A 7917-nucleotide genomic window follows, 5' to 3' on the forward strand; every position below is an offset into this window, starting at 1 on the left:
CACTTGGCTCGGGGTCCCGCCTCTGCCTCGTGGCATCACCGATTGCGATTCTCCGATTTTAGTGATCCGCAATATCGCATTGCCTGGGACCTTTTCCTTGGGTATACATCGCCCGCCTCCGATCCGACCGCCGATCCGATCATCAGAGGTCACTAATCGAGGGTGTCTTCTACCCAACCTTAAGTCCTCCTCTTTGCCTCATGCGATGTGATTTTCCCTTATAAGGGTCTTTTGCCCATTTTTAAAGGATTTTTTCCTCTTTTCCCAAATAACAAAGGCATCTTCTTTCTGCAATAACTTTTGCATCCTAAGTCTATTTTTCCTCATTCGAGTTGTAGCAGATTTAGAATGAGACAATCTCTGTAATGGGATTATTTCTGAGAGCAGCCTGCGACTTTCATTTTCCTCTAATTTACAAAGGATTTGTGCCATTTGGCACCTTTTACCTCTTATATAATGTCTTTTAGACTTGTAGGTTTATCCAAGATCCATTTTTGGATCATGTTGTCTCACATGAGTACATGTGCATTGTAATGTTGAGTCATGTCAAGTGTAAGTAAAGTGTCAATGGTTAGGTGTAACAGTCATAGAGTAGGTGAAGAGTCATGAGGGTAGTTGAATTGTCACTAAGGGGAATGTCAAGGGTCACCCCACCCTTTGTTATAAATAGTCCCTCTTAACTAATTGTATAGGCTTTTGGTCAACCAAGCTTCTACTAAGACTATCTTGAAGAAGGCTTGGACAATATTGTAACGTGCCTTGGCTTCTCCACTGCACAGAGCTAGTACATCTCTTTGGAGGAGTAGGTGGATGTGGCTGTAACGTTCCACTATTGGGGCTAGCAGGTTTACCTGGATGTATTGTATGATTGTGACTTACACTTCTTTATATAATAAGAGCCAACACATTTTCATGCATATGTTGTTATTATAGTTGGATTGCTCTAGTTGCTTTAATGATATATTTTTTTTAACTTATGTACTTGTGTATGAGCTGATTCACATGAAATTATATGAATCTTTTTGTTAATGTTGTCACCGTCTGTGTCGACTGTTCTATTGGACATCAGATAGAAATTTCACTTGAACCTTGCTGTAAAAACCATCACACTCATCTCGGACTGATCTGTGAGTGTTGTACATGTTGTCTTACCTTGTATGATGTGATTGTTGCATCTGAGTAGACTACTTCATCATAAGTTGTACATGTCCTTTTGTGTTGTGTGTTCCTAGCTGAGTTGGGACTGATCCCTTTCAAGCTAGAACTCACCTTCACCTCGTCTCCCCTTCGAAGTGTTGGAACCTCTCATACACCTTCCTTGACTCACTACATCAGTCACACCCTTGCCACTGACAGAGTTATCATACTTGCCTCTCTGCGACATCGAGGTCAAGACATTACCTTATGACCCACTGTTGGGACCCCTACACCAAACGGTCTAAGGTATAATTGGGACTTCTTAGCGGGGAGATCCACTTGACATGTCGGCAGGTCCAGCACCGTCAACATTTCTGGCACTATAAGGAGGGCTTGATGACAAGTTGTGTCCTCTCATCCAATTTTGAACCTTTGCACATATTTCGTGGAGTCTTGCACTCTTCTTCCCCCGAGGTCTTTTTAGAATTGTGAAGTTGTCTCCATCTCAGGGAAGCTTTTCAATCTCTTGTCCACTCACACATATGATGGTGAGGTCGAAGTGGCCTGGCTTGAGAACTTATAGAAATTTATTTCCATGATTTATGAGGAAGATGATTTTACTGACGAACAAGCCGATTTACTGCTTGCATACACACTTCGCAAATCTCCATTTCATTGGGCCCTCAGCCTACCAGTTAACATCGTGCACTCATGTGAGCACTTCTGTGATCTTATTTAAGACATGTTCTATCATTTTTATCCAGACCATCCTGACCAGAAACTGTTACAACAATGGAGGGCTTCACATGAATCTGTTATTGATTTTTGGCAGTGCTCTTGTGACTTGTAGTTTAAAGCTCCGAGGAGCCAAATGAAATTTTATTATCTGTGGGACCAATTTGAGTATTTCCTTAAGAAATCTGCCTGTCCCAAGAGAAATTTGAGATTAAGCCTCGCTCAACATTCTTCGGTGATGGAACTGCGCAATCTCATGTGGGAGCAGGCACTGTCTCAACTGACTGTCCGCCTCCCTCTCATTCAACAACTCCACCATTTCCTAGTGATGTTGAGGATCATGCTTGTACACTTGTTCATCTCTCACACTCTCCCAACATCACTCCACTCAATTTTCATGCAGATTTGGTTGTGAGTCCTTCAAGTTCCCATATGCATTCTTTTCTTCGACCTCCATCTTCCCACCCGGGTGTTCCTCCAGATGACGTTGTCTTGTCTTCATCCATTCTGGATTCTTCACTTGTTGTGAATGTGGAACAACCCACTAATGGATATGGTGTTGCACAGCTAACATGCACTATCATTCATGAAGAGTATGAGTGGGAGCTTGAGCATCAACACTTAGTGAAGGATGACTCCCTTCCATCCGAGCCCCCTCCGTTCTTTCCTAACATTGTTGGTGAACCTTCCATCCATGATTTTTCATGTGTGTCTTCATCCACAGATGCACCCACTGTTGATCTTTCATAGGACACACCGTATTTTAGCCCATCATCCAACAATGGTGAGGACCAACCATTCATTGAAAATCCACTTGATCCTTCATCTGCTCTTTTGGGAAACGCAGAGAGTGAGCATCTTTCCTTATCATCTACCCCTCTGTGTGATTCATCAAATCATGAGGATGCCGACCAACATCCTGAATTTTCTGATCTTGGTTGTCGTGATCTCTTCACCTCATCATCCGATCACGATGTTGATTCACTCATTGTTATCTGTCTAAGACACTAGTCTACGATGATCTATCTATCATTGAATTCAAAACCCCCTAGACTGTCAAGGCACTTCAGCCCGAGTTGATGGTTGTGTTAGGCCCTCCCTGTCCTCAAGTTTGTTTCGTTCCTGATTAGGAAATTGTTCAAACACTTGAAGCTCCTCATCACTCATTTGTATGCACTCAAGATCAATCTAACACTCAAATTTTACTTCCTCCACTCGAACTATACGATACCATTTCTCATGCATTGGAGGAGTCTTATATTGCAAGCACTCATGTGCAACACAAGTTATCTTTGTTTCTTTTTTTTTGCTTGCATGTCACAGTCAAGAGTGTGTTAGTGCTTCAAAGTTGCACGTAGTGTCACACGGCACCATGATAAGTCCACTGACTACCCGTCATGCACATGCACTCACTTATGTCCAATGGGCACTTTAAATATGAAGTGTGGTTGTTTTCATTGTTATATCTTTCTTGGTTGTTGGTTCACACAACTGGGTTGCTCGTAGACCAACCCTTCACCAACATGGGTCTACCAATGTGTCAGTGGCTGCATTGGAAGTATCACTTCACGTGATCAAGCCCATGCATAATTAGTGCAGGAGTAGGAGTAGTGTTTTCTTTCAGTTGTTTTCTTGCATGCTTTTTTTCTTACATGCTTTGTTCTCTTGTTTGTTTACTTTCTTTGCTTTCACTTTTGCTTCTGCTCTTGCTTTATTGATTGTTAGTTCATTCCGTTGTTTCGTTCATAGGTTATTTTTGCATGAAACCGTGTATGACTCTTGAAGCGAGCTAGGTAAAGTATAAGAGGACTTGTACAACTACCACTACTTGGTTATCTATCATCTTGCCTCTGTATGATGAACTTGTTACTCTTAGTCCATGATACGTCAAAGGAAAATATTTATTGTTCGAAGTGAACCTTGGCGAAAGAACAAAATTTGCGCGCTAACTAGTGTCACCTTCTCTAGTCATTTGTTTTTGGGTTAACCCTTGTCAGCTCAGTCAAGTAGGGTAAGGTGAGGGGGATCCCTCTTCTGCCTTTGAAATGAATAAGTGTTATGCACAATGAAAATTAAAAAATGATAAGTCAAAAAATTCAAACAAAAAATGAATAAGGCGAAAGAAGAGAAGGGATTCTTGCGCAGGGAGGTGATGCAAGTAACTCCGCCGAGGTACTGACCAGGCTTGTTGGCAGCAGAGCCATGCTTTTGTTCCTATGTGACTCCATCGGGGTATTGTCTAGACCTGCTGGCAGTGGAGCAACACCACAGATGAAACTTAGACTCTAACGACTATACTGCTTATGGACCTATATATCCCTAAACCCCAATCAAAACAACGGTGTTTCCCTGGCTTGGAATGTGTGTCAATCAACTAAGAGTCTGGTAGATGATACATCTTACAATCAAGCTAGTGTGAAGCCAAGGCGATCTGAGAGTTGAACAATAATTCTTGAGGTGTTAGACATGCTTTTTGCGAACAACGTCGATTCAGGGAGCTGGAGTTCTACCAGTGTGTTTCCAAGTGTTGTAACGGCTACAAGCACCCTCAAAAATTTTGCCTTAGCCCATTTTGGAGCCTCCCTCCCAACCTTACACAACACCTTGCCTTTCTTCATCAAGTCCTCAAGCTTCAGTGTCTTTCTTGCACAAAGGCGACCTGTCGATCACAGTTTGATCTTTTCCCTTCACAGGTTGCTCACCCAAACTTGGTCCAGCTGCAGGCTGAGCAGCTTCCCCTTCAAAATTGTGTATTTCGGGCGAGAAACTAGCTTTCCCTCCTTGAATTGTGCAACCCTCTCTGACAGCATGCTGGGCTCCATGATTGCGCAATCTTGCCAGCCAGCCCTCCTAGTAGAATTTGCACAAATATTTCTAGCAGTAGGCTATTCAGCCCAGGATTTTCACAAATTTGTGTAGCAATCAGCTGCTCTACCAAGAAATTGCACAAATCACCTGGGCAACCAGCCTAACTCCTACCCAGAAATATGCATTTTTCTCTAGTAGTCGAGTAATCTCTTGGATGTGCAGTTGAGTTGACCTGTTCCCTTGGGGAGTGAGTAAAATAGACTTGAATTCATGGGTTGCTTCTCTCGAGGAAGCATGCAAAGGCATCCCTTATTTTAGGGATCTATGTTTAGCAGTTGGAGGTGACATGCAAGGAGAAATTCTGAAACGTCCCACAAAGTGTCGCTTCCCCTAGATTCATGGCATGTGTGTCATAACCTCGATGTTATAAAAACTCATCAATCGGATGCTGAAAAGCTCATTCCTCACATCAACCTTGTAGCTCTAACATCCAACATCACATCTAGGAGTTGTTGGCACATTTAGCTCAGCTTTTTTGGGGTAAGCCCGCTTCCCATGCCTTGTGCTTCCTTTTTGTTGTTTTTTGTGTCTTCTCTTGTGGGAGTATTGTTTGCTTGATTTCTTTGAGTGTTTTTTGTTGTTTACATATATACTAGATCTATTTCAGTTTTCGTTGCTATCTCATTGTTGTCGCATGCATGAAACTGTTTTGCACGGATGTTCGTCGAACTTGCAAATTGCCTCACCCACATGCATGTTTATTTGTTTGCTAAATCTTTCATTCATATTTTTCATGCATTATTAATCACTTCTGCTATCACTTAGTGTCACCTTGTATTTACTCTCTTATTTTCTTTCAGTTGTTTGTCAATGAGTCGGGCCAACCTTGGCCCAGATTTTGCCTTCACCAAGGCTGCATTGCACAATCTGGGGAGGGAAGGCTCACCTTCCTCTCTAGATTTGCGCATTCCTACCCAACACTGGCCTCTAGGACTTTTTTGAGCATTTTTGGAGGAAAGTGGCTTTTTGGCCCAAGAAATTACACAAATCTGTCCCCAAGCCAGCAGTCCTTCCCAACCTGAACTGTGCATTGTGCAATCCTTTCAGGAAATAGCCAGATTGGATTGTGCATTGCATGGTTCCAGTAGTCAACCAGTCTCCCAGTAGCCCAGACTATTCCTTGTGTATTCTTGGCAGTCGGTCTCCTGACCTCCTGGCCGAAATTGCGCAACCTTCATGATCATTCACCCAGGTATGTTACAAGGTAGTTTTCATATTTATTTTGGTTTTCAACTGATAGATTGCTTGCTATGAGTTTTTCCATGTCTCCAGGTATCACAGGTGTTCATATGCCTCTCAGCAGTACAGGTACAATCGCTTTCAGGAGAGAAGAGATGAAGACACCATTCAGAGTACGCTTGGGGATGCAATCGATCAAGTGTCTATGAGCTTGCCTACACACGAAGACATAAAGTTGTTCGTGGAAAAGGAAATTAGGCAGCATCATCACAGCAAGTAGCATCATGAAAAACATTTGAAGGCAACATAATGAATATGGCAAATGCAACGAAGGCCACAAACACAGCAAATGCAAGAGGAAGGTTGTTGACAACATAGATGCGGAGAAAATTTGCAAGATTAACCAAATCCACTGATAATGAAAGAAACTTTGGAGACTTAGGATATGAAGTGATGATGTGAAATGAATATCATGCGAAGGTAGAAGATGGAACAAAGGAGTTTCATGTGCTTAAGCAGCAACTCAGGAAGAACATGAAGTTGCACACAGTGCAATGAGTTGCAGTAGGAACAGGAACATCAGTGGGTGCAACATGCACTCACGGATGAAACTACACCAGTATAAGCTAAGGATCCATCCCAGCAGTTGACATGGAGCAAACATGGTGAGCAGTGTTGTTGATCACATGCAAGGGATCTAGCAACATGCATGTTGTTTAGCGCACACATGCAATCCATCCCATTCAACACACTCACCAAGGCGAAGATAAGAAGCAAGTCCAACTAGGGCTGAACATGTACTTTGGTAAGTTGATGTGCATGACCACCAGCACACACTTGAAGATCAGACTAGACACTATGCATCAGTGTGTTTCCGTTTCAACGTACCCAAGAATACTATGCGCATGTTAGAAGACGAGTTCAATGAAAGGGGCCAAAACAATGCACCGGTTGCAATGGAGGAAAGAGTTCGCTTTAGCAAGATGTCACCATGAGGTGCATGCACACCATCATGGATGACCAATCTTGGCATCAACTCACCACCTTCACTATCACAAGCATGTCAAACATTTGGTCTCATCATAGCAGGCCGAGTGTTAGTGATGTCTTGCAAGGCTTGCTCAAGCCATGTTGTCTCACATGAGTACATGTGCATTGTAATGTTGAGTCATGTCTGGCGTAAGGCAAGTGTCAATGGTTGGATATAATAGCCATAGAGTAGGTGAAGATTCCTGATGGTAGTTGAACTCTCACAAAGGGGAATGTCAAGGGTCACCCCACCTTTTGCTATAAATAGTCCCTCACAACTCATTTTATATGCTTTTGGTCAGCCAAGCTTCTACTAAGACTATCTTGAAGAAGGCTTGGATAGAATTATAATGTGCCTTGGCTTCTCCATTGAACGGAGCTAGTACATCTCTTTGGAGGAGTAGGTGGATGTGGCTTTAACATTCCACTGTTGGGGCTAGTAGGTTTACATGGTTGTATTTTATGATTGTGACTTACAGTTCTTTATATAATAAGAGCCAACACATTTTCACGCATATGCTATTATTGTAGTTGGATCGCTCCAGTTTATTTAATGAAATATGTTTTTTAACTTACGTAACTCCATTTCTTTTGCTCCAAGTAAGTTTGAGAGTTCTTGCCATTGAATTTAGCTTGTGTTGGGTATTGTTTGGAGGGAAGATTTAAAGGTTTAAAGTTTGAAAATATAAACTCTATATTTATATCAAAATTTTCTCTTGTGGGTTTTGGAATTGGGGTTTTGAAATTGTGATTTTGGTGCCAAGTCTCCTCTCCCACCTGTGATCCTTTCCCTTTCATAATTCTATCATTATAGTCAATCCCTTGCCCTAAACTCCCAAACTACTCATATCCCTACTTCCCATTTTCCCTATCCTAAATACTAAAATTTCTTATCACTCTCCCTCTCCCCTATCATTTGCAAAATCCCTAAATCCCCAATTCCCAACAGTCAAGTGATTATTATTGCAC

This window comes from Pinus tabuliformis, chromosome 3_2 (genome assembly GCF_031772625.1).
Source record: "Pinus tabuliformis cultivar Carrire ecotype Pingquan chromosome 3_2, CPIR1, whole genome shotgun sequence".
NCBI classification, from domain to species: domain Eukaryota; kingdom Viridiplantae; phylum Streptophyta; class Pinopsida; order Pinales; family Pinaceae; genus Pinus; species Pinus tabuliformis.